This window comes from Rhinoderma darwinii (assembly GCF_050947455.1).
Source record: "Rhinoderma darwinii isolate aRhiDar2 chromosome 2 unlocalized genomic scaffold, aRhiDar2.hap1 SUPER_2_unloc_55, whole genome shotgun sequence".
Lineage (NCBI taxonomy): Eukaryota > Metazoa > Chordata > Amphibia > Anura > Rhinodermatidae > Rhinoderma > Rhinoderma darwinii.
The window spans coordinates 1,257,221-1,281,556 of NW_027461724.1; the positions used below are offsets into that span (position 1 = coordinate 1,257,221).

The 24,336-nt window shown below is 44.2% G+C and overlaps 4 non-coding genes across 4 annotated transcripts; all 4 read left to right on the forward strand.

Annotated features, from left to right (window-relative positions):
* The first annotated feature begins 2,088 nt into the window (after positions 1 to 2,088).
* Positions 2,089 to 2,279, forward strand: LOC142679703 (U2 spliceosomal RNA). The gene has a single exon (XR_012852876.1). It is a non-coding gene; the product is annotated as a U2 spliceosomal RNA (small nuclear RNA).
* A 6,839-nt stretch (positions 2,280 to 9,118) lies between these two features.
* On the forward strand, positions 9,119 to 9,304 carry LOC142679629 (U2 spliceosomal RNA). Its single transcript, XR_012852839.1, has one exon. It is a non-coding gene; the product is annotated as a U2 spliceosomal RNA (small nuclear RNA).
* Positions 9,305 to 15,873: 6,569 nt separating this feature from the next.
* Positions 15,874 to 16,059, forward strand: LOC142679591 (U2 spliceosomal RNA). Its single transcript, XR_012852816.1, has one exon. It is a non-coding gene; the product is annotated as a U2 spliceosomal RNA (small nuclear RNA).
* Positions 16,060 to 17,177: 1,118 nt separating this feature from the next.
* On the forward strand, positions 17,178 to 17,368 carry LOC142679586 (U2 spliceosomal RNA). Its single transcript, XR_012852812.1, has one exon. It is a non-coding gene; the product is annotated as a U2 spliceosomal RNA (small nuclear RNA).
* The last annotated feature ends 6,968 nt before the right edge of the window (positions 17,369 to 24,336 follow it).

Below are 24,336 nucleotides of genomic sequence, written 5' to 3' on the forward strand. Positions count from 1 at the left end.
CTTTTTACACAAGTTTTTAGAACAAAAGCCCTCCCGGGGTCCTGGAAGAAAGGTGAGGTGTCCCTGCTGTACAAAAAGGGGGACAAAACCGACATTAAAAACTGGAGACCAATTACACTGCTAAATTGCGACTATAAGATAATGGCTAAAATTTGTGCAAATAGATTAAAAGCAGTCGTAAACAAGATAATTCACTCCAACCAGGTCTGTGGGATACCCGGGAGGAGCATATGGGATAACCTAAACCTTTTAAAAGATGTTATTAATGACACAAAGGAGAGGAAAGGCAAAATGGCAGTTTTAACAATCGACTTTGAGAAAGCCTTTGACAGAGTGTCACACTTTTATCTTTTTAAGGTTTTAGAGAAAATGGGTATACCGGAAGGTTTTATACAGTCTCTGAAGGCCTTTTATGACAACTGCACTAGCAAGATTTTAGTCAAAGGTTTTAAAACACAGGATGTCCTTTTAAATTCCGGAGTGAAGCAGGGGTGTCCCTTGTCCCCACTACTTTTTATTTGTGCAATTGAGCCTCTACTGTGCACCTTGAGGAAAAGCAAACAGATACGTGGAGTCCCCCTGCCGGGCGGGGGGGGACTAGAGGCAAAGGTAGTGGGGTACATGGATGATGTCGCGGTACTGTGTAGGGACACCCTATCACTACAAACAACTTTAAGACAGATCTATAAGTTTTGTTGCTCCTCCGGTTTTAAAGTCAATTTTAATAAAAGTAACATTTTAAACATTGGCAATATGATTTTACAGGACATTCCAGTCCCTGTGTCAGAGACTGTGCAGATTTTAGGGGTCTCCTTCAATGAGTTAAACAATGGTTTTAACAGTTGGGACTTGGTGGCACAAAAAGTTAATAAAAAGATTTGTATGTGGAATTTGAGAAAGCTGACCATGGAGGGAAAAGTTTTAATTACCAAAATGGTGATTTTACCGATTTTATTATATTTGAGTATGGTTTTCCCTCCCCCTGATATTTTATTAAAAAAAATAAATAAAGCTTGTTTTACATTTCTATGGAACTCCAAAATGGAAAAACTCAGGAGAGAGAAGGTGATGATGCCAAAACTAATGGGTGGTAAGGATTTCCCTGACATAAAGACCTTTCTTTTAATCAAATTTTTTACTGCATGTCTTAACGCTGCTTTTAAGGATCACTACTGGTCATATTTTATCCGTTTTAACACCGGGTATTTTATGAGGAGGAACGGATGGTTCTCCACGGTTTTAAGCTCCCCGTATGCTTTTAACCTCCCTGACCAGTACAAGATTTTAGAGAAAATTGTGAACCTTTTTAACTTGAAAGGCAAGAAAATTGAAGACGTGCAAAATAGTAAAAGTGTTTTAAAAAAGATAAAAGAAAATGTTTTAGTAACCCCCATTAGTAATTTTAGTGAACAAAAGTGCAAACAAATATGGAGAATGGTAAATATTAATTATCTTTTTAATCCTCAGAAAGATCTGGCCTGGAGTTGTGCCCACGAGTGTCTTCCATGCCGGGCATTCCAGCATCGAAGGGGACTGACCAACTCGGCTGCGTGTCCAAGGGGAGGTTGCAGAGATGATGAGACAGTCTACCACCTTTTCTGGCAGTGCTACTACGCGCAATTGGTGTGGTCAAGAATCCTCCCCTTGGCACAGAAGATTACAGGACTACAGAGATTTACTAGCGATGGCGTTTTTTATGGATGTCTGGAATGCCCAACACAGACCCGAAAAATGATGGCATGGAAGATCACTAACTGCGTCAAAGCAGCTCTGTGGGCGGCCAGAAACATTCTTTTATTTAAACATGACGTTTTAACTGTGGATGATGTTTTAGCCATTTGTTTAAGTGAGATGCACAAGTATTTTCTTTTAGATAAAAAACTCTCTCCTGTTTTATGTAGAAAATGGTTTTTTAGTGAATGGTGTTCCATAATTTGATGCCACCAAGTGCCCTTTTATAAGTTATGTGATTTTATCTGATAACTTGTATTTATTATTATACCATTGTTGTAAACCCTGTGTATTTATTGATTTATTGTAAAAATGTAAAAATTGTAAACCCTTTTTGTCAAAATTTTAAATAAACGGTTACCTCCTTTGTTGGGGTAGTCAACTCAAAAAAAAAATCTGTTCTTATCAGTTTAATATCTCATACGTCCCCTATCTGGGGACCATATATTAAATGGATTTTTAGAACAGGGAGATGGAAATAGAGCTTGCTCTGTCCACTCCACGCATTGACCTGGTATTGCAGTATTTCCAGGACCGGTGCACCCTTTCCTTATGTGTTTACTAAAATCAGATTCCAAAAGTGCTTTTTGTGTTTGCCATTGTTTTTGTCTTTCGGATGGGATCTCCCCTTTTAATCCCATTATTTCAACACCTGTTGGACAATGCATTTGTACAGTCATGTGTGATAATGAGCTAATTTATTAAATGCAATTAATTAATACATTGCCACCTCTTGTTTTGTGTCGTCTGTGTTTCTGTGTTTCCGGCATTTCACATTGGAACAGCTCATTCACCTTCCTTGTCTTCTCTCCGCCCTCCCTCCTAGGTAGGTTAAAGAGCTGCACCTGAGCCAGCCACTGATTGATGCAGCACCATAGTCAAATAGTGGAGTGGAGTAGGGGAACAGCAAACAGCCATTAAAGCAGCCAGCCCGCCCGCCCGCCCGTCACAATGGACCTACCTGTGTACACTAGATGGATGTGATGGAATGTACTGTGGTCCCTACATTTCAAGAAGAAGTAAGAATTGCAGTTGCAACAAACCCTTGCTTGCCTACAAAGAGAGCAGCAATTTGGATTTGTTACTATGTTACCTGGAAGAATAACAAACTGTGCAAGGATGGAGGTTGTAGGAGCAAGGAGAACAAGTTGTCTGTAAAGTTGGTGGATGCCTATTTTCCATTTTGCAGTCCCTTGTCTCCCTCTTGTGGCCTCCTGGAGGCAACTAGCTGTGCAAAAAAAAGACAGCCTGGGGGCCGGCTGTTGCAGTGTTGCCCTCTCAGGCAACACTGAGTGACTGACTGAGCCGCACCGTCTTATATAAAGTTCAGACGGAACTTTGCACGTGTCATAGTGGAGACCTCAGGAGCCAGAGCCAGCTTTCTGACATCATAATGGGGCCTCAGAGATAAAAGCCTGGGCCCAGGCAGTGTTGGTCAGTGCTGCTCAGCAGGCAGCACTGGACTGGATTAAAGCTGATACAAGGTGTGAAAGGAGAAGGGGTGGCAGTGGGCATGCACTTACTGCTGCTGCTGCTGCTGCTGCCAGTGTTTGCACGGCAGGAGGGCATTTGGGCGTTGCCAGGAAGGCGTTTTTATGTCGATTCCTCCTCTTTCAGCACTGCATTGTGGTGCAAGCAAAAGAAGCAAATCCTGTCTTGCTTCCTCTCCGGCCTTTATTCACCTCCCGCTTAGTAGCTGTGAGTGTGTGTGAGCCTGCAGGGCCCCATGGAATTGCCTAGGAGTAGGCTGAATCGCTGCAAGGGTGAACAGCAGTATTGGGCAGGCTCGGTCAACGCGCGGCCCGTTCGGGTTATCGCTTCTCGGCCTTTTGGCTAAGACCAAGTGTATTTATACAGGAGGTTTTGTCAGAAGGTGCCTGGGGTACCCGGCTACTTGGCCTGGGGGGATCGTCACAGGTTTATCGCCTTGACTTCACCCCCCTGCAGCTATTTGGTAGTCGGACTAGTCCTCAGGCAACGAGAAGGGATCACTAGGCGGACGGCTTGCGCCGGACGGCCTAGAAGGGCGATTCCTTGTTGCGACAAGCTGTGTTGGGACAAGCTGTGATGCCGTTCACATACGGATTCGTGACTGGGGAGACCCAGTTGCGACAATCTATCCGGATTGAGGTCGAGGAGAAACATCGCCAGCGGAGGAACCTGAAGTTCATAGTAGGGGAAATCTTGCTTGGCTTCTTCGGCCTCAGACGGGAGAATATCCTGTGTCTTAATGACCAGGAAGGCCGCGGACGATATACCATCTCCTTCTGTACCGCGGCCTGCTGCGACACCATCTGTGCAGCCCTGTCTGGTGCGGACCAGACAGATGAGCGCCTGGACGGGCTCAATTTCTCGTTCCTCTACGGCGAGGAATCCATTCCACTCGTCGTGGTGATGCATAGCCCGTTTGTCCCTGCCAGGGACATCGAGATTTTCCTAGGGCGATATTGTAAAGAGATACACTTCAGCCATGAAGTAAAAAATGCAGAGGGCTTCTGGAATGGCAAACGGAAGTACTTCGTGAAGTTCTTCCAAGACCCAAGTGGCATACGAGGCTTTGTACATCCGCCAGCCAACTTTGCCATTGGGAGGAACCGGGGTTATCTCTTTTACCCCCAGATGCCCCGGTTCTGCTGGAACTGCCAGTCGTATGGACATACAAAAGACGCATGCAGTGAAGGTCATGTCATACGCTGTAACAAATGTGGAGGCCTTGGGCACGTGGCCTCCAAGTGCAGTTCCAGCACCATGTGTAACCTGTGCGGGGAGACAGGACACATGTACAAAGATTGTCCAAAGAGAACGCAGTCATTGAGGGGTGAACCCAAACCTGGGCCACCCCGACCGGGGCCAGGGCAGCAGCCTGCAACAGGTGTGGGCACTGCTGGTAATGCCCCGGGACCTACCGAAGGGTCAGGGCCAATACCCTCCACTCCACGTGTGGAGGGTGGTCCTAGGGATTCCAAGGGGGCCGAGCAGGGCTGTTCTAGCTCTGTAATGAAGGCCCCAAGCTCCAACCCGGAACCGGTCGGAAAAAAGTCTCGCCGGTCCTCGATACCCACAAAAGGGGACTGGGCAGAGATGGTGGCTGGTGAAGAGCCAAATAAGGAGTCCAGACGCAGGGGCTCCTTGCGGGATACCCCAAGCACCAGCCGCCACCGATCGGCTGGGGAGCTAGAGTCCGTCCCTCTTGTTACGCCAATAGAGGGTCGGATGCAGACGGCTTTAGATGCAGTAGGCGGAATGATGAGAAAGAAGGAAGGGACCTCACAGGCTCCTGAGCAACCCGAGATGACCAGCGATCCGGAGAGACCTGTAGCCGCACCTGAGGTAGCAGAGGCCGGAGATCGTGACGGAGATGACATCAGCCAGGAGACCGAAGAGACATCGAGTGAGGAGGACGAGGACGGAGCGCGTATGGATTTATCCAGTACGGGGAAGAGGACGAGAGAAGAGGACGTGTCCACAATTAAGAGGAAAACACTATGCCGCAGCTCGGATGAAAGCGAATTCAGGGGAAGAGTCGGGTCTAAACATCTATCCGGCTCTGACCCTGTGAACATCTTGGAGTTCGCGTCCCCGGATGCGGGGCAGCCTGACTCCCAGAGTATATCGGGGTCGGGCTCCTCAGAGGTGGACACTGACTCTCCATAAGTGATGCCTTCTAGTACCCTAAAATTCTCCTCACTGAATGTGAGGTCCCTAAAGAGCCCTGTTCGCAGGGCTGCTTTATTTTCTTTTCTTGAGACAATGGACTTTGATTTTTGCCTACTGCAGGAGTGTGGAATCCCTAACAGCATGGACTATATGGATTTAAAACAAGACTGGAAGCTGGGCCCTTCGGTGTGGTCTGGAGCCAATGACTGTCGTTCTTCAGGTGTGGGATTACTCTGCCGTGGCCGTTTTATTTCCATACAAAATGTGATTGAGATTATGCCCGGCAGAGCTGTTTTAACCCACCTACATATTAATGGACTTTTAATTCGTATTTTAAATGTGTATGCCCCTCCTGACAAACAGGAGCGGGCAGAACTTTTTAAGATATTACCACTGTTTTGTGTTGGGTCTACCCCCCTGCTGGTAGGGGGTGATTTTAACTGCATAAGAGAAGGAGAGTGCCGGCAGGGGGGTGATGCAAATAGAAAAGACCTAACTACCTACCTGCTCAAAAATTTTATTGATGATTTTAAATTACGCGATTGCTGGAAGGATCTCTTGCCAGGAGACCCAGGCGCCACATGGTCGAATGGAAGAGTGAGCTCCAGAATCGATTTTATCTTTGCCTCTCATGATTTTACCCCTCAAAAATGCATGCTTTTAAATAATATATTTTCAGATCACAAACTCCTAAATGTGTCTCTGGAGCTCGAGGGAGAGCAAAAAGTAAGTAAGGGCCTCTGGAGGTTGAACGCCACACTCCTGGAGGACCCCGAAATTAAAAATGAGTTTGTGCGGACCTACCAGTGCTGGCAATTACAGAGAAAACCCCACGAGACCATGCTGCACTGGTGGGAGGGCATTAAACCAAAAATTAAATTATTTTTTATCCGAGCAGGTAGGAAGAAAGCTAGAGAAAAGAAACAGTGGTTTTATGTTCTTAATAAGCGTCTACATGTGCTTTTTAAATTGAAGGATGTTGGGTTTGAGGTGGATTCTGATATTTTAAACTTAAAAGCTGAAATAAAAAAATGTCTTGATGATAAAGGTAAACAAATAATTTTTAACTCCCACGTGAAGCATCTAGAAGAAGACGAGAAGTGCTCCCGATTCTTTTTTAAAAAGGTAAATGACAAAAGAGACGCTATTTTAAACCTAGAAGGGGAGACTTCCGTGGGAGGAATGTTAAATGCAGCTTTTAATTTTTACCAACTCCTTTTTAGCAAAAAAGCTATTGATGAATCCTTTTTAAATCATGCTCTTAACTCCCTTGATTTTAAGTTAGATACTTTGGACCAGGAGGTTTTATCCCGGGATCTTAATTTAGAGGAACTTTTATTTGTTTTTAAAAGTTTTTCAGCGGGAAAGGCCCCTGGGGAGGATGGGTTGCCTATTGAATTTTATCTAACTTTTTGGGATGTTTTAAAAGAGGATATGATTTTACTATATAAAGAGGCTTTTATTGTAGAAGAGCTGCCCCCTTCTTGGAGAAGGGGGATTGTGTCCCTAATTTTTAAAAAGAAGGGTGGAAAGGACCAGCTCAAAAATTGGCGCCCGATTACGCTTTTAAATGTAGATTATAAAATTTTAGCCAAACTGATAGCGGTCCGTTTTAAACCTTTTATCAGTAAATTAATCCACCCAAATCAGGTCTGTGGGGTACCTGGTAGATCTATCACTGAGTCCCTTAATATTTTAAGAGATGTTATTTGGTATTTTAAAGATCGAGGCCAAAACCTTGCTATTTTATCCCTTGACTTTGAAAAGGCCTTTGATAGAGTGTCCCATGAGTTCCTTTTTATGGTTCTTAAAAAAATGGCGGTGCCTGATTTTATTATAAGTCGTGTGATGCTTTTATATCGGTCCTGTTTTAGTGAGATTTCTATAAATGGATTTTTAACTAGTGGTGTTCCTCTTTTATCTGGAGTCAAGCAAGGGTGCCCATTGTCTCCCCTACTATTTATTTGCGCAATGGAGCCCCTTTTAGCCATGCTCAGGAACGATAAAGTTATTAGAGGCGCCCCAATACCTGGTGGGAGGGGCAACCAAGTAAAGGTATTAAGCTACATGGATGATGTGACAATCCTGTGCCCCGATTCATCATCCATGAGGAGGGCGCTGAGGAACACCACCTTTTTCTGCGAGGCTTCTGGTTTTAAACTTAACATTGATAAATGTGACTGTTTTAATATAGGAGGTTGGGATTCCTCCCTGACCCCAGGAGTCAGAATGCAGAAGGACCAGATTAAAATTTTAGGGATTGTTTTTAATCAGGCGAACAATGGGACCTCTAACTGGGACTCAGTGATAGCAAAAATAGAGAAGAAGGTTTTAATGTGGGATCTTAGGAGCCTCACGATGGAGGGGAAAATTTTAATCATAAAAATGATTTTAATCCCAATAATGCTCTATGTGGCCATGGTTTTCCCTCCATCCATTTTATATATTAAAAAGCTAACACGCATTTGTTTTATGTTTCTGTGGGGCTCCAAGATGGAAAAATTAAAACGTGATTTTATGTATAAAGGTAAAGACAATGGCTGGAGAAATGTTCCTAACCTTTTTACTTTTTTTTATATCAAATATTTCTGCTTCTGTTTTAAAATGTTTAAATCCGATGGCATTTTTAGCTGCTTTTTAAAATACGCAGCGGGCATGGTTTTTAAACGTTGGGCTCGTATCTCCTTAAATTCTCCTGTGCTTCTGTGTCCCCCAAAACACTATGTGGTGCTAGAAAAGACTGTTAGGCTCCTGAGCCTCCAAGAATTGGAGCCTGACATATTGGGGGACCAGAGGAAGGTGTCAGTGGCGTGCAGACACGGAGAAGAGACAGTGGCAGTGTCCAATTTCTCGCAGGCAAGGTCCAAGCAAGTGTGGCGAAATGTGTATGGAAAATATCTTGCAAATGTGCATAAGGACCTTGCCTGGGCAATCGTCCACCAGTGCCTCCCTACACGTGCATTCCAACATAGGAGAGGACTGGTGGCGAGAGCCAAGTGCCCACGAGATAGGTGCGGGAATGACGAAACAGTAATGCACTTGTTCTGGAACTGCCACTATGCACAGGAGGTATGGAGAAAAGCCGGCCTTTTACTAAAATGGATCTGTGGTCTTAAAGATTTTAAGTACGAATACGTTTTTTATGGCCTTTTTACCTGCCCATCATTCAGACAGCAGATGATCTGCTGGATGATTATTAATTGTTTTAAAAATGCCATCTGGAAGGTTAGGAACATTCTTCTTTTTAAACGTGATTTTATTGACATTACAGACTGTGTCAAGATTGCGCTAAGTGAGCTGTATGTATACTACCTCAGAGACAAAAAAAATCTAGGAGCAAAAGAAGCGGCATCCATGTGGTGTCTGTCTCTGTGGAACACGATTACCATGTAAATAATTTATGTATTTGTAATTGTGATTTTACTGCTTGTTTTATCCTGCCATTGTCATATTTTTAAAGAAACCTTCTTCTCGTTAAAAATTTATTGCTTTTATCATTTTAATGAAATGTATTAAAAATAAACATTTTATTACTGAATTTAATTTTACAAAAAGGTTTTAATGAAATGAATTATAAAAACTTTTTGTTACTGAATTTTATTAAAGAAAAATGTACAAACAAATAATTTATTACAGAATTGTATTACACCAAAAATATTTTATGAAATGTACAACAAGCATTTTATTACTGAATTTTATTCTATGAAATGTATTCTCTGTATATATATATATATGTGTCAATAAAATTTTGTTGAAACCTTTATCTGTTCTTATCAGTTTAATATCTGATACGTCCCCTATCTGGGGACCATATATTAAATGGATTTTTAGAACAGGGAGATGGAAATAGAGCTTGCTCTGTCCACTCCACGCATTGACCTGGTATTGCAGTATTTCCAGGACCGGTGCACCCTTTCCTTATGTGTTTACTAAAATCAGATTCCAAAAGTGCTTTTTGTGTTTGCCATTGTTTTTGTCTTTCGGATGGGATCTCCCCTTTTAATCCCATTATTTCAACACCTGTTGGACAATGCATTTGTACAGTCATGTGTGATAATGAGCTAATTTATTAAATGCAATTAATTAATACATTGCCACCTCTTGTTTTGTGTCGTCTGTGTTTCTGTGTTTCCGGCATTTCACATTGGAACAGCTCATTCACCTTCCTTGTCTTCTCTCCGCCCTCCCTCCTAGGTAGGTTAAAGAGCTGCACCTGAGCCAGCCACTGATTGATGCAGCACCATAGTCAAATAGTGGAGTGGAGTAGGGGAACAGCAAACAGCCATTAAAGCAGCCAGCCCGCCCGCCCGCCCGTCACAATGGACCTACCTGTGTACACTAGATGGATGTGATGGAATGTACTGTGGTCCCTACATTTCAAGAAGAAGTAAGAATTGCAGTTGCAACAAACCCTTGCTTGCCTACAAAGAGAGCAGCAATTTGGATTTGTTACTATGTTACCTGGAAGAATAACAAACTGTGCAAGGATGGAGGTTGTAGGAGCAAGGAGAACAAGTTGTCTGTAAAGTTGGTGGATGCCTATTTTCCATTTTGCAGTCCCTTGTCTCCCTCTTGTGGCCTCCTGGAGGCAACTAGCTGTGCAAAAAAAAGACAGCCTGGGGGCCGGCTGTTGCAGTGTTGCCCTCTCAGGCAACACTGAGTGACTGACTGAGCCGCACCGTCTTATATAAAGTTCAGACGGAACTTTGCACGTGTCATAGTGGAGACCTCAGGAGCCAGAGCCAGCTTTCTGACATCATAATGGGGCCTCAGAGATAAAAGCCTGGGCCCAGGCAGTGTTGGTCAGTGCTGCTCAGCAGGCAGCACTGGACTGGATTAAAGCTGATACAAGGTGTGAAAGGAGAAGGGGTGGCAGTGGGCAGTGGGCTGCTGCTGCTGCTGCCAGTGTTTGCACGGCAGGAGGGCATTTGGGCGTTGCCAGGAAGGCGTTTTTATGTCGATTCCTCCTCTTTCAGCACTGCATTGTGGTGCAAGCAAAAGAAACAAATCCTGTCTTGCTTCCTCTCCGGCCTTTATTCACCTCCCGCTTAGTAGCTGTGAGTGTGTGTGAGCCTGCAGGGCCCCATGGAATTGCCTAGGAGTAGGCTGAATCGCTGCAAGGGGTGAACAGCAGTTTTGGGCAGGCTCGGTCAACGCGCGGCCCGTTCGGGTTATCGCTTCTCGGCCTTCTGGCTGAGATCAAGTGTAGTGCTGGTTACTTGTAGTCAGTGCTGCCTGGTCTTGGTTAGGAGGTGCTCAGGTACCCTCTCTCTCGGCCTCGGGGGATCGTCCAGGTTCGCCTGGACTTCACCCCCGTGCTGCTATTTGGGAGAGAGGCTTAGTCCTGAGCAACGGGTTGCGATCCATATACCCCCGTGTAGGTTTCGACCGAAAAGGGGAGTTGCGCCCAAAGTTACGCCTACTAAGGAGTAGCGTAACGATCCCAAAAAAAAACCTTACTCACCATGGACGAGGATCCATGTGAGATACCGGCTTATGCCCGGATTAAAAACACAATTCGTGTAGTGCTATCGGAGGAGAAGGCGACGACCTGCGGCTTAAAATTCGTGGTGGAGACCGTACTTGTTGGTATCTTCAACATCCAGAAGCGAGAAATTTTGGCGGTGCAGGATTACCCAAGAAGGAGGACATACGACGTTACTTTTATACAGAATGGAGTATTCCGAGATCTGCTGGCGGCTTATACGGTAAAAAATGACCCGAGACTGGACGGTGTTGATTTTTATGAGCACGTTATGGACATCACTAAAATGATAGTTATAAAGATGTACTGCCCTTTTGCCGACTTAAAAGAAGTGATGTCCTTTTTATTCCCTTATTTTAAAACTGTGAAATGTATTGGCAAAGTAATGAATGAGGTTGGTGTATGGACCTCAAAGTGGAGATTCAATGTAACATGTTATAAAGATGCCAATTTTACAGGAGGGATAATGTTGCCGCCAGCACGTTTTAAAATAGGTGATATGGCCGGAGACTTTTATTTTTCAGGGATGCCTCCATTCTGTAGGAAGTGCCAAAAGTACGGTCACACCAAGGAGTCTTGTGACAGCACCTGTAGGAACTGCGGCAGCTCTGAGCACGAGACCAAAACTTGCCCTCTGGGGAAAAGGTGCCGTTTTTGCAGCCGAGTTGGTCACCTCTATGCTACTTGTCCCCACAGATCTAAAGAGTTGGAACAACCCGAGGACCGGCCAAGGCGTCCCGAGCGGCCCGCAGGCCAGATCACCCCTGTACAAGGAGAGGAACCCCAAGGAGGCGAGCAAGACGATATGGATACCTCCAGCAGACCCCCCCAAACAGGTGACCCTAAAGAGCAGAGGCGACAAAAACGCAGAGCCAGTGATCAGCGGACGAAAGAGCCCCCCCAGGAGACTGGGGCACAGGGTAGTTCAGATGAAGCTGATCCTACTGGCCTGCAAGAGATGCTGGGTCAGCCTGTACCTGAGGCAGAGGTCCCGGGCGGAGCGGCAGCGCTCACTAAGAGACGTAGGGCGTACTCGGAGGTGGCAGCGGGGGTGCCGATGGGAGTACCTGCCAGGTTGAAGGCAGGGAAACCAGTTGACGTGCCCCCGGAAGCGACAGCTAAAGGTCCCCCCCCTTCTAGACAGTTGGGGGATATAGGGACAGCTGCCTCCGAGGTAAGCGTGGTCCCTGAGACGTCCGGAAGCGCGATTCCTGCCCCTATAGAAGGGGAGGGCGCTGCCAAAGATTGCCAAATCTTACCTGTTGAGTCCGTCTGGGACCCATTTTCAAGAAGTGCCTTAGGTGAGGGGGGTCAGCTGAGTGACGGGACTTCCTCTCAAACCTCATCGATGCGCACATTTGACTCGAGGAAAGATGATGATGAGAGCTCGAGTGGGGTGTCTGGCGACGCGGAGGACTGCTGAGGCCTCCTCGGGTAAGATAAAAATAGACTGTCTCTCTCCCTTTTCCTCATGGCTGAGTTATGTGGTCTTTCCTTTAATGTAAGAAGCGTGCACTCACAGACAAGAAGAGCTGCCCTTTTTAACTACCTTTCTGTTTTTACCGCCTCAGTGTTTTTCCTACAGGAATGCTGCATACCTCACCGCATGAATTATAAAAAATATGAGGAAGACTGGAGACTCGGACCTTCAGTGTGGTCCGGGTCTAATGAATCAAAAGCCGCAGGTGTCGCCATTTTATTCAAAGGGAACGTTTTAATTGATCGTTTTTATGAAATTTTACCAGGCAGAATTTTAATGGTCAAAGCTTTTATAAACGGTGTTAGATGGCAGTTTTTAAACTTTTATGGTTCTACAGACAAGAAGGAAAGAGCAAAAATGCTAGAAATTTTACCCCTTTTTATCAATGATTCAGAACCACTTATTTTAGCTGGTGATTTGAATTGTATTTTAAAGGGGGAACGCCGGTTCTCGAATTCAGTAAGTCGAAACTATGATAAAACCCCGTCTATTTTAAAAGATATTACAGTGGATTTTAAACTTACTGATGTTTTTAAAAAATGCAATAGGGATCTACCTGAAGAGGACGGCGTCACCTGGAGCAATGTAAACTGCAGCTCCAGGATTGATTTTATTTTTTGCTCTTATCAAATACTGCCTTTTAAATGTGATCTTAATTCTAACGTGTTTTCTGACCATAAACTTTTATATTTTAAAGTTAATTTGAACGATCAAAGGAGAACTCCGAAGAAAGCCTGGAAATTAAACGTATCCCTTTTAGAGGATCCGCAAATTTTATCCGATTTTATCACCTTTTATAAGGGCTGCAGACGGGTAAGACATCCCAATATGCTAATTGTTTCCTGGTGGGAAAAAATGAAAATAAAGATAAGAGATTTTTTTATTAAAGCTGGGATGAAGAAAGCAAAAGAAAAATTTGAATTTTATGTTAATTTAAATACCCGTCTGCAGACCCAATACAAGTTCAGAGAACAGGGTATGCATGTGGAGAAAGAGATCACCGAAATTAAAAAAGAAATCTCCCAGTGCCTGGAGCAGAGGGGAAAGGAGATAATCTTTCGCTCTAAGGTAAAACATCTTGAAGAAAATGAGACCTGCTCCAGGTACTTCTTCAAGAAAATAAATGATAAGCATACCCTGTTAAATGAGATAGATGGGGAAACAAATACCCAAAACATTTTAAAAAAGGTGCACGGTTTTTATGTGGATCTTTTTAATACAAAACATGTTGATGTTGATTTTATGAACGACTCATTGAAGGAGGTGGATGCTGTTTTAGATCCTGCTTCCCAAGTGTTTTTATTACAGGATATTACGGAACAGGAGATTTTAGAAACTACAAAGAGTTTTAAAACAGGTAAAGTCCCTGGCCCTGACGGTATACCTATAGAATTCTATGTTTTATTTTATGGTATTTTAAAAGAGGATCTCCACCCTCTTTTTACCCAAGTTTTTAGAACAAAAGCCCTCCCGGGGTCCTGGAAGAAAGGCGAGGTGTCCCTGCTTTACAAAAAGGGGGACAAAACAGACATTAAAAATTGGAGGCCTATCACTTTGCTAAACTCTGACTACAAAGTAATGGCGAAGATATGTGCGAACAGATTAAAAGCAGTGATAGGCCAGATCATACACTCCAATCAGGTCTGTGGGATACCCGGGAGGAGTATATGGGATAATTTAAACCTTTTAAAAGATGTGATCAGTGACACGAAAGAGAGAGGAGGTAAAATGGCAATTTTATCTATAGATTTTGAGAAAGCCTTCGATAGAGTGTCACATTTTTATCTTTTTAAGGTTTTAGAAAAAATGGGTATACCGGAAGGTTTTTTACAGTCTCTGAAGGCCTTTTATGAAAATTGTACTAGCAAAATTTTAGTAAAGGGTTTTAAGACACAGGATGTCCTTTTAAATTCCGGAGTGAAGCAGGGGTGTCCCTTGTCCCCACTACTTTTTATTTGTGCGATCGAGCCTCTACTCTGCAGGTTAAGAAAGGATAAGCAGATAAGCGGAGTCCCCCTGCCGGGCGGGGGGGGACTAGAGGCTAAAGTGGTGGGGTACATGGACGATGTCGCGGTCCTTTGCAGGGACACCCTGTCGTTACAGAAATCTTTTAAACAGATTTACCAATTCTGTTGCTCCTCCGGTTTTTTAGTCAATTTTAATAAAAGTAACATCTTAAATATCGGCAAAATGGTTTTAATGGACATTCCAGTCCCTGTGTCAGAGTCTGTACAAATTTTAGGAGTCTCCTTCAATGAGTCAAATAATGGTTTTACCAGTTGGGACTTGGTGGCACAAAAAGTTAATCAGAAAATTTGCATGTGGAACATGAGAAAGTTAACAATGGAGGGAAAGGTTTTAATTACAAAAATGGTGATTTTACCTATTTTATTATATTTAAGTATGGTATTCCCTCCCCCTGAGATTTTATTGAAAAAAATAATTAAAGCATGTTTCACATTTTTATGGAACTCCAGGATGGAAAAGCTCAGGAGAGAGAAGGTAATATTACCCAAACCAATGGGGGGGAAAGATTTCCCCGATATAAAAGCATTCCTTTTAATAAAATTTTTTACTTTATGTCTTAATGCAGTTTTTAAGGAACATTACTGGTCATATTTTATACGTTTTAACACAGGTTATTTTATGAGGAGGAACGGTTGGTTCTCCACGGTTTTAAGCTCCCCGTATGCTTTTAACCTTTCTGGCCAGTATAAGATTTTAGAAAAAATTGTAAACCTTTTTAACTTAAAAGACAAAAATATTAACGAAGTAAAAAATAGTAAAGGAATTTTAAAAAAGATAAAAGAAAATGTTTTAGTAGCTCCCATCAGTAATTTTAATGAACAAAAATGTAAAGAAATATGGAAGATGGTGAGCGCTAAATATCTTTTTAACCCACAGAAAGATCTGGCCTGGAGCTGTGCCCACGAGTGTCTTCCATGCCGGGCATTCCAGCATCGAAGGGGACTGACCAACTCGGCTGCGTGTCCAAGGGGAGGATGTAGAGATGACGAGACAGTCTACCACCTATTCTGGGAATGTTTTTACGCGCAATTGATATGGACAAGAATCCTCCCCTTGGTACAGAAGATTACAGGACTTCGGAGATACACAAGTGATGGCGTTTTATATGGATGCCTGGAATGCCCAACACAGACTCGAAAAATGATGGCATGGAAGATCACCAACTGCGTAAAAGCAGCTCTGTGGGCGGCCAGAAACATTTTATTATTTAAGCATGAAGTTTTAGCTGTGGAAGATGTTTTAGCCATTTGTCTTAATGAAATGTACAAATATTTTCTTTTAGATAAAAAACTCTCTCCTGTTTTATGTAGAAAATGGTTTTTAAGTGAATGGAGTTCCATAATATGATGCCACCAAGTGCCCTTTTATAAATTGTTTTTATTTGACAATTTGTATTTATCTGTATTAAAAAAACCATGATTGTAAATTTATGTAAATTTTTGTTGAAATGTATTGATTTATTGTAAATTTGTTCAAAATTTTAAATAAACGGTTACCTCCTTTGTTGGGGTAGTCAACTCAAAAATCTGTTCTTATCAGTTTAATATCTGATACGTCCCCTATCTGGGGACCATATATTAAATGGATTTTTAGAACAGGGAGATGGAAATAGAGCTTGCTCTGTCCACTCCACGCATTGACCTGGTATTGCAGTATTTCCAGGACCGGTGCACCCTTTCCTTATGTGTTTACTAAAATCAGATTCCAAAAGTGCTTTTTGTGTTTGCCATTGTTTTTGTCTTTCGGATGGGATCTCCCCTTTTAATCCCATTATTTCAACACCTGTTGGACAATGCATTTGTACAGTCATGTGTGATAATGAGCTAATTTATTAAATGCAATTAATTAATACATTGCCACCTCTTGTTTTGTGTCGTCTGTGTTTCTGTGTTTCCGGCATTTCACATTGGAACAGCTCATTCACCTTCCTTGTCTTCTCTCCGCCCTCCCTCCTAGGTAGGTTAAAGAGCTGCACCTGAGCCAGCCACTGATTGATGCAGCACCATAGTCAAATAGTGGAGTGGAGTAGGGGAACAGCAAACAGACATTAAAGCAGCCAGCCCGCCCGCCCGCCCGTCACAATGGACCTACCTGTGTACACTAGATGGATGTGATGGAATGTACTGTGGTCCCTACATTTCAAGAAGAAGTAAGAATTGCAGTTGCAACAAACCCTTGCTTGCCTACAAAGAGAGCAGCAATTTGGATTTGTTACTATGTTACCTGGAAGAATAACAAACTGTGCAAGGATGGAGGTTGTAGGAGCAAGGAGAACAAGTTGTCTGTAAAGTTGGTGGATGCCTATTTTCCATTTTGCAGTCCCTTGTCTCCCTCTTGTGGCCTCCTGGAGGCAACTAGCTGTGCAAAAAAAAGACAGCCTGGGGGCCGGATGTTGCAGTGTTGCCCTCTCAGGCAACACTGAGTGACTGACTGAGCCACACCGTGTTATATAAAGTTCAGACGGAACTTTGCACGTGTCATAGTGGAGACCTCAGGAGCCAGAGCCAGCTTTCTGACATCATAATGGGGCCTCAGAGATAAAAGCCTGGGCCCAGGCAGTGTTGGTCAGTGCTGCTCAGCAGGCAGCACTGGACTGGATTAAAGCTGATACAAGGTGTGAAAGGAGAAGGGGTGGCAGTGGGCATGCACTTACTGCTGCTGCTGCTGCTGCCAGTGTTTGCACGGCAGGAGGGCATTTGGGCGTTGCCAGGAAGGCGTTTTTATGTCGATTCCTCCTCTTTTAGCACTGCATTGTGGTGCAAGCAAAAGAAGCAAAACGCGCGGCACGTTCGGGTTATCGCTTCTCGGCCTTTTGGCTAAGATCAAGTGTAGTATCTGTTCTTAGCAGTTTAATATCTGATACGTCCCCTATCTGGGGACCATATATTAAATGGATTTTTAGAACAGGGAGATGGAAATAGAGCTTGCTCTGTCCACTCCACGCATTGACCTGGTATTGCAGTATTTACAGGACCGATGCACCCTTTCCTTATGTCTTTACTAAAATCAGATTCCAAAAGTGCTTTTTGTGTTTGCCATTGTTTTTGTCTTTCGGATGGGATCTCCCCTTTTAATCCCATTATTTCAACACCTGTTGGACAATGCATTTGTACAGTCATGTGTGATAATGAGCTAATTTATTAAATGCAATTAATTAATACATTGCCACCTCTTGTTTTGTGTCGTCTGTGTTTCTGTGTTTCCGGCATTTCACATTGGAACAGCTCATTCACCTTCCTTGTCTTCTCTCCGCCCTCCCTCCTAGGTAGGTTAAAGAGCTGCACCTGAGCCAGCCACTGATTGATGCAGCACCATAGTCAAATAGTGGAGTGGAGTAGGGGAACAGCAAACAGCCATTAAAGCAGCCAGCCCGCCCGCCCGCCCGTCACAATGGACCTACCTGTGTACACTAGATGGATGTGATGGAATGTACTGTGGTCCCTACATTTCAAGAAGAAGTAAGAATTGCAGTTGCAACAAACCCTTGCTTGCCTACAAAGAGAGCAGCAATTTGGATTTGTTACTATGTTACCTGGAAGAATAACAAACTGTGCAAGGATGGAGGTTGTAGGAGCAAGGAGAACAAGTTGTCTGTAAAGTTGGTGGATGCCTATTTTCCATTTTGCAGTCCCTTGTCTCCCTCTTGTGGCCTCCTGGAGGCAACTAGCTGTGCAAAAAAAAGACAGCCTGGGGGCCGGCTGTTGCAGTGTTGCCCTCTCAGGCAACACTGAGTGACTGACTGAGCCGCACCGTCTTATATAAAGTTCAGACGGAACTTTGCACGTGTCATAGTGGAGACCTCAGGAGCCAGAGCCAGCTTTCTGACATCATAATGGGGCCTCAGAGATAAAAGCCTGGGCCCAGGCAGTGTTGGTCAGTGCTGCTCAGCAGGCAGCACTGGACTGGATTAAAGCTGATACAAGGTGTGAAAGGAGAAGGGGTGGCAGTGGACATGCACTTACTGCTGCTGCTGCTGCCAGTGTTTGCACGGCAGGAGGGCATTTGGGCGTTGCCAGGAAGGCGTTTTTATGTCGATTCCTCCTCTTTCAGCACTGCATTGTGGTGCAAGCAAAAGAAGCAAATCCTGTCTTGCTTCCTCTCCGGCCTTTATTCACCTCCCGCTTAGTAGCTGTGAGTGTGTGTGAGCCTGCAGGGCCCCATGGAATTGCCTAGGAGTAGGCTGAATCGCTGCAAGGGGTGAACAGCAGTATTGGGCAGGCTCGGTCAACGCGCGGCCCGTTTGGGTTATCGCTTCTCGGCCTTTTGGCTAGGACCAAGTGTATTTATACAGGAGGTTTTTAGTCAGAAGGTGCTCAGGTACCCTCTCTCTCGGCCTCGGGGGATCGTCCAGGTTCGCCTGGACTTCACCCCCGTGCTGCTATTTGGGAGAGAGGCTTAGTCCTGAGCAACGAGTTGCGATCCCCCCAGCCCCTTGGTCTCTGTACGTCAAGGGGCGCAGCGAAAGCTGCGCGGTTCGACCTGGCCACGCTAATGGCAGGCGAACCCGATGCGGTGCCGGTGTACGCCCGGCTGCGAAACTCTGCTAGAGTCATCTTGGCAGAGGGTGGAGGCGGTCCACGAGGTGTCAAGTTCCTCGTATACGAAATCCTCGAGAAGTTGCTGGCGGTCCGCAAGCATGAAATTTTGGCGATCCAGGATTACCCAAGGCGTGGAGTTTTTGACATAACTTTTGTTGGAGAAGGTATCCTCCGTGATGCTATGGACAAAGCTGAGAGGGAAAAAGTTCAACTCACGTCTTTGGGAGTCCAGGTAATAGAGCATGCTTTTGAGGTAACCAAACTCGTGGTGATTAAGATGTATTCCCCATATGTGAAGGACCAGGAAGTGGCAGCATTCTTAGCTGCCTACTTCAAGAACATCAAGCTTATGGGGAGAGTTATGAACGAGTGCGGTGTGTGGACCGTCAAGTGGAAGTACTTAGTGACTTTGATAAAGGACCCCTCCACCCAAAATACGAGACTCCCACCGGCTCGTTTTAAAATTGGAACAGTGAATGGCGACCTCTACTTCTCGGGGATGCCAAACTTCTGCAGGGCCTGCGGTACCTATGGGCATACCAGTTACAACTGCGATGTCACCTGCAGAAACTGCGGAAGCAAAGAGCACACAATAAGAGAATGCATAGGAGAAAAAAAATGTAACTTTTGTCAGAAAACTGGTCATCTGTATTTTTCTTGCCCCTATAGGTACCGAGGCGAAGAAGATGAGCAACCCGGAGCGCCCCCACGTGCTCCACCAGCGGACCAAACCCGTCCCCAGGGAGAGGAACAGACCAGCCACACGAAAGAGGAGAGAGGTACCTGGGCTTCAAAGGTGCGAGGGACTGGAGCCAAAACAGGTACCTCGCAGCCAGCAACCTTGGAGGATAAAGGGGAGCCCAGTGCGAAGGAAAAGCGGCAGACTAAGCGGAAGGCGGAAAAGGAGCAGGCCGGAAAAACTGAGGCATCCCAGAAGGCTGGTTGCTCAGGGGGTGCCGGGCCTGCTCCAAGCCCTGGGTCTCTGGCATCCTCGTCGGATGAAGAGGACGAGGTGCCGGTGGGTCCCCGTAAAAAAGGGAGGCAAGCCAGAGTCAGTAGGGGGGAGACAGGGGAGGAGCAGATGGACACAACGGTGAAAAACGATGCGGCTCCTCCTAGAACCCCCTCCTCGCCGCGACTGGTGAGGAGGGCGGGCACTGTTCCCCCCCCGTGGAAACTGACACCCCACCTTGTGCGCAACCTCCCCCTCCAGAAGGGCCTGCACGGTCCCAGGGGGGAGGTGCGAGCCCCCTAGGGGACCCACCCGACCTAGACGGTCAACCGTTTGAGACCCAGGGAGATCCGAATGAGTTTGGGCTCCCCGTACGCAGAAGTTTGGTTGCTGGCGTTACCCTCAGCGAAGGTAGTTCCTCTCCTTCGTTCTCCCTCCTGACAAATGATTCGGACGGGGGCGGGTATCTGAGCCCAAGTGAGATATTTGGTATTGCTGGTGGAGAAAATGTGTGATTTTAAAATACCGCTACTATTTATTATTTTAAAATCAAATACGCATTCAAAACTCCACAATGTCTGAACTAAAGGGAATATCCCTCAACGTGAGGGGCGCCAAGTCTAAAGTAAGAAGGGTTGCTCTCTTCAATTTTTTATCTTGCCTGGCAGCCTCTGTTTTTTTCCTGCAGGAGTGCGGTATTCCCCATACGATGAAGTACACCAAATATAAAGAAGATTGGAAATATGGTCCATCCGTCTGGTCTGGATCAAACGAGTCCAGATCAGCAGGGGTCGCCATTCTTTTTAAGGGAAACGTTTTAATTGATTTTATTCAAGAAATCTTACCAGGACGTATTTTATTGGTTAAGGCTTTTATTGACGGTGTGAAATGGCAGTTTTTAAATTTTTATGGCTCACCTGATAAAAATGAGAGGGCAGAAATGCTAGAAGTTTTATCTCTTTTTATTAACACAACTGAGCCTTTTATCCTCGCAGGTGATTTTAACTGTATCCTGAGAGGGGAACGCCGGCTTACAAGTGCTACAAGCAGAAATTACGATAAGACCTCTGGACTGCTCAAAAATATGGTGAGCGATTTTAATTTAAAAGATGTTTACAAAGAATGTAACAGGAGCAGTCCAGAGGAAGCCGGCGTTACCTGGAGCAACGCCACCTGTAGCTCCAGGATAGATTTTATATTTTGTAATGAGAACTTACTGCCTTTTAAATGTGAAGTTTTAACCAACGTGTTTTCAGATCATAGGCTTTTATCTTTTTATGTGAAGCGTGATCTTAATAATCTTATTTGTAAGAAGTCCTGGAAGATGAATGTTTCCCTTTTAGATGATCCACAGGTTTTAACCGATTTTATTGAATTTTACAAGAAAAGCAGGCGGGTGAGAGATACCAGAGCTCCCATCAGTGCATGGTGGGAGAAGATGAAAAGTAAAATAAAAGATTTTTTTATTAAAAAGAGTGTGGTAAAAGCCAACATAAAATATGCTGTTTTTAATACACTAAACACCCGTCTGCAGACCCTGTACAAAATGCGAGACAATGAAATAGAAGTGGAAGCCGACATCACCGACCTTAAAAAGGAGATAGCCCAGTGCCTGGAGCAGAAAGGTAAAGAAATAATCTTTCGTTCAAAAATTCAAAACATAGAGGAGAACGAGACCTGCTCCAGGTACTTTTTAAAAAAAATCAACAATAAAAGGGCTGTCATCAAAAATATTGAAGGTGTGTCGGATGTACAGGGTCTTTTAAGTAAAGTTCATGAGTTTTATACTGACCTTTTTAATGTTAAGACTGTGGATCGTGATTTTATGCGTGACTCACTGAAGGAGATTACCACTGTTTTAGACCCTGTCTCCCAGAATTTTTTATTGCAGGACCTGACGGAGCAGGAGATTTTAGAAACAGTTAAAAGTTTTAAAGCAGGTAAAGTTCCTGGTCCGGACGGTATACCCAGTGAGTTTTATGTAAAATTTTATGATCTTTTAAAAGAAGATTTGTTTTTACTATACGCAGAAGTTTTTAAATCCAAGATGCTGCCTAAGTCCTGGCAGAAGGGTGAGGTCTCCCTATTATACAAGACGGGTGACATCGCAGTTTTAAAGAACTGGAGACCAATAACCCTTCTAAATAGCGACTACAAGATCATGGCTAAATTATGTGCGAACCGGATGAAAGCCATAATACCCCACATAATACATTCCAACCAAGTATGTGGGGTGCCAGGCCGCAGCATCTGGGACAATCTTAACCTTATTAAAGATGTGATTGAGGACACGAGGTCTAAGAAGAATAATTTAGCAATTTTATCAATAGACTTTGAAAAAGCTTTTGACCGTGTCTCTCACTTTTATTTGTTTAAGGTTTTAGAGCGTATGGGTATACCTGAAGGATTTTTATTATCCATCAAAGCCTTTTATAAAAATTGTACAAGTAAGATTTTAGTAAATGGTTTTAAGACACAGGACGTATTTTTAAACTCTGGGGTGAAGCAGGGGTGTCCCTTGTCCCCACTGCTTTTTATATGTGCGTTAGAGCCTCTATTATGCGCAATTCGCCGAGACAAGTTGATACGTGGAGTCCCCCTACCAGGGGGAGGCGGCATAGAGGCTAAAGCAGTGGGGTACATGGATGATGTAGCGGTATTATGCAGGGACACCCGGTCGCTTCAGAGAGCCCTCAAGCAGATAGAGTTTTATTGCTGTGCTTCCAGTTTTAAGATAAACTTTAGCAAGAGTAGTATTTTAAGCATAGGAAGCATGGTTTTTAGTGACATACCAGTTCCTGTGTCGGATAATATTAAAATTTTAGGGGTCTCCTTCAGTGAGTACGACAATGGTTTTATCAGTTGGGACATGGTGGCGCAGAAAGTAAACAAGAAGATATGTATGTGGAATATGAGGAAGCTTACTATGGAGGGAAAAATTTTAATTATTAAAATGGTCATTTTACCCCTGCTTTTATATCTGAGTATGGTTTTCCCTCCTCCCACGGTTTTACTGAGAAAAATAACCAAAGCTTGTTTTACTTTCTTTTGGAGTTCCAGAATGGAGAAATTAATGAGAGGAATCGTGATGAAGTCCAAACCAAAGGGTGGCAAAGACTTTCCAGATTTTAATAGGTTTCTTTTACTAAAATTTTTTAGCTTCTGTTTTAATTCCCTTTTTAAAGAGCACTATTGGTCGTTTTATTTACGTTATAATACAGGGTTTTACCATGGTAGCGTCACGCTGGTTGACCCTCTGAGCCAGGGCCTGGACCTGTAGGGAGAGACCCTGCATTTGCTGAGCCAGGGTCTCAAGGGGGTCCATAATAGAGTGAGGGACCAGGGTAGCCTAGGTATATGGGCTTGTGATTATGTAATGGCAGGGGGGTAGGGAAACAGACAGTGAGCCCTAATCTACCCACCACTCAGTCCCTGCCTACTTGCAACGACCCGCCCCAGGCGACGGGGTACAACTGGGCGACGGTCCCTACGCTCAGTAGGTGCACGACAGACAAACAGACAAGGGGACACAAGCAAAGGGAAATGGGGCAGTTGCCCACAGCAACACCGTGAGCAACAAGAGAGGTGAACGAGCCGAGTCAAACCAGGAATGTACGAGGTACCAAACGCAGAGCAGGAGAGTAGTCAGTAAGCCGGGGTCAGTATGAAGCAAGGTCAAATAGCTAGGAGCTGCAGCAAGGCCAGGAAACCACACGAGAAGAATCACAAGCAAAGGAGGAACAGGAAAGGCAGGTATAAATAGACAGAGGACGGGAGCTAGCTCCGTCTGGCCAGGCTGTGATAGGCTCTCCCACTCCTAAGCCTGCCATCCTGAGTGGTGGAAGATGGAGTCAGTCTCAGAGACATAGAACGAGGTGCAGACTGATTACCCATGGGCGTATACACAGAAGTTGTGCCTGGCAGATCCTTTACAGTTACACCAATGTTTAAACGTTCTAACACCATATATCATACGAAAATATTCATTTTGCAGGGTTTACAATAGAATCAGTGAATAAAATATAAAATAATTTTCAAAGAAATTTTTGAGCACATTGGGCTTTTGTCACGGTGGTGATTGTACCCCTGATTTTAACGAGATATTAATAAAGTTTACAAATTTTACTCTTTAGTCACAATCAGTGAATTGGGTGGCAAGGTGATCTGTGATTCTGGCATTGTTTTCTATAAAAAAAACTTATGGCGTTCACCATGCAGGAAAATTAATGTTAACGTTTTATAGTTGGGAACGTTAAGGAAGCGGCGATACCAAATACGTGTACTTTTTTAATGTTTTCAATTTTTTCCTATAATAAAACTTTTATTATGGGAAAAAGGCGTTTTTTTGTTTATGTAACTTGAAACAATTTTTTTTTATTCAACATTTTTAATAACTTTTTCAAATATTTTTTTCTACTAGGGGACTTGAAAGCCTGATCGCTATTCTAATACACTGCACTACACT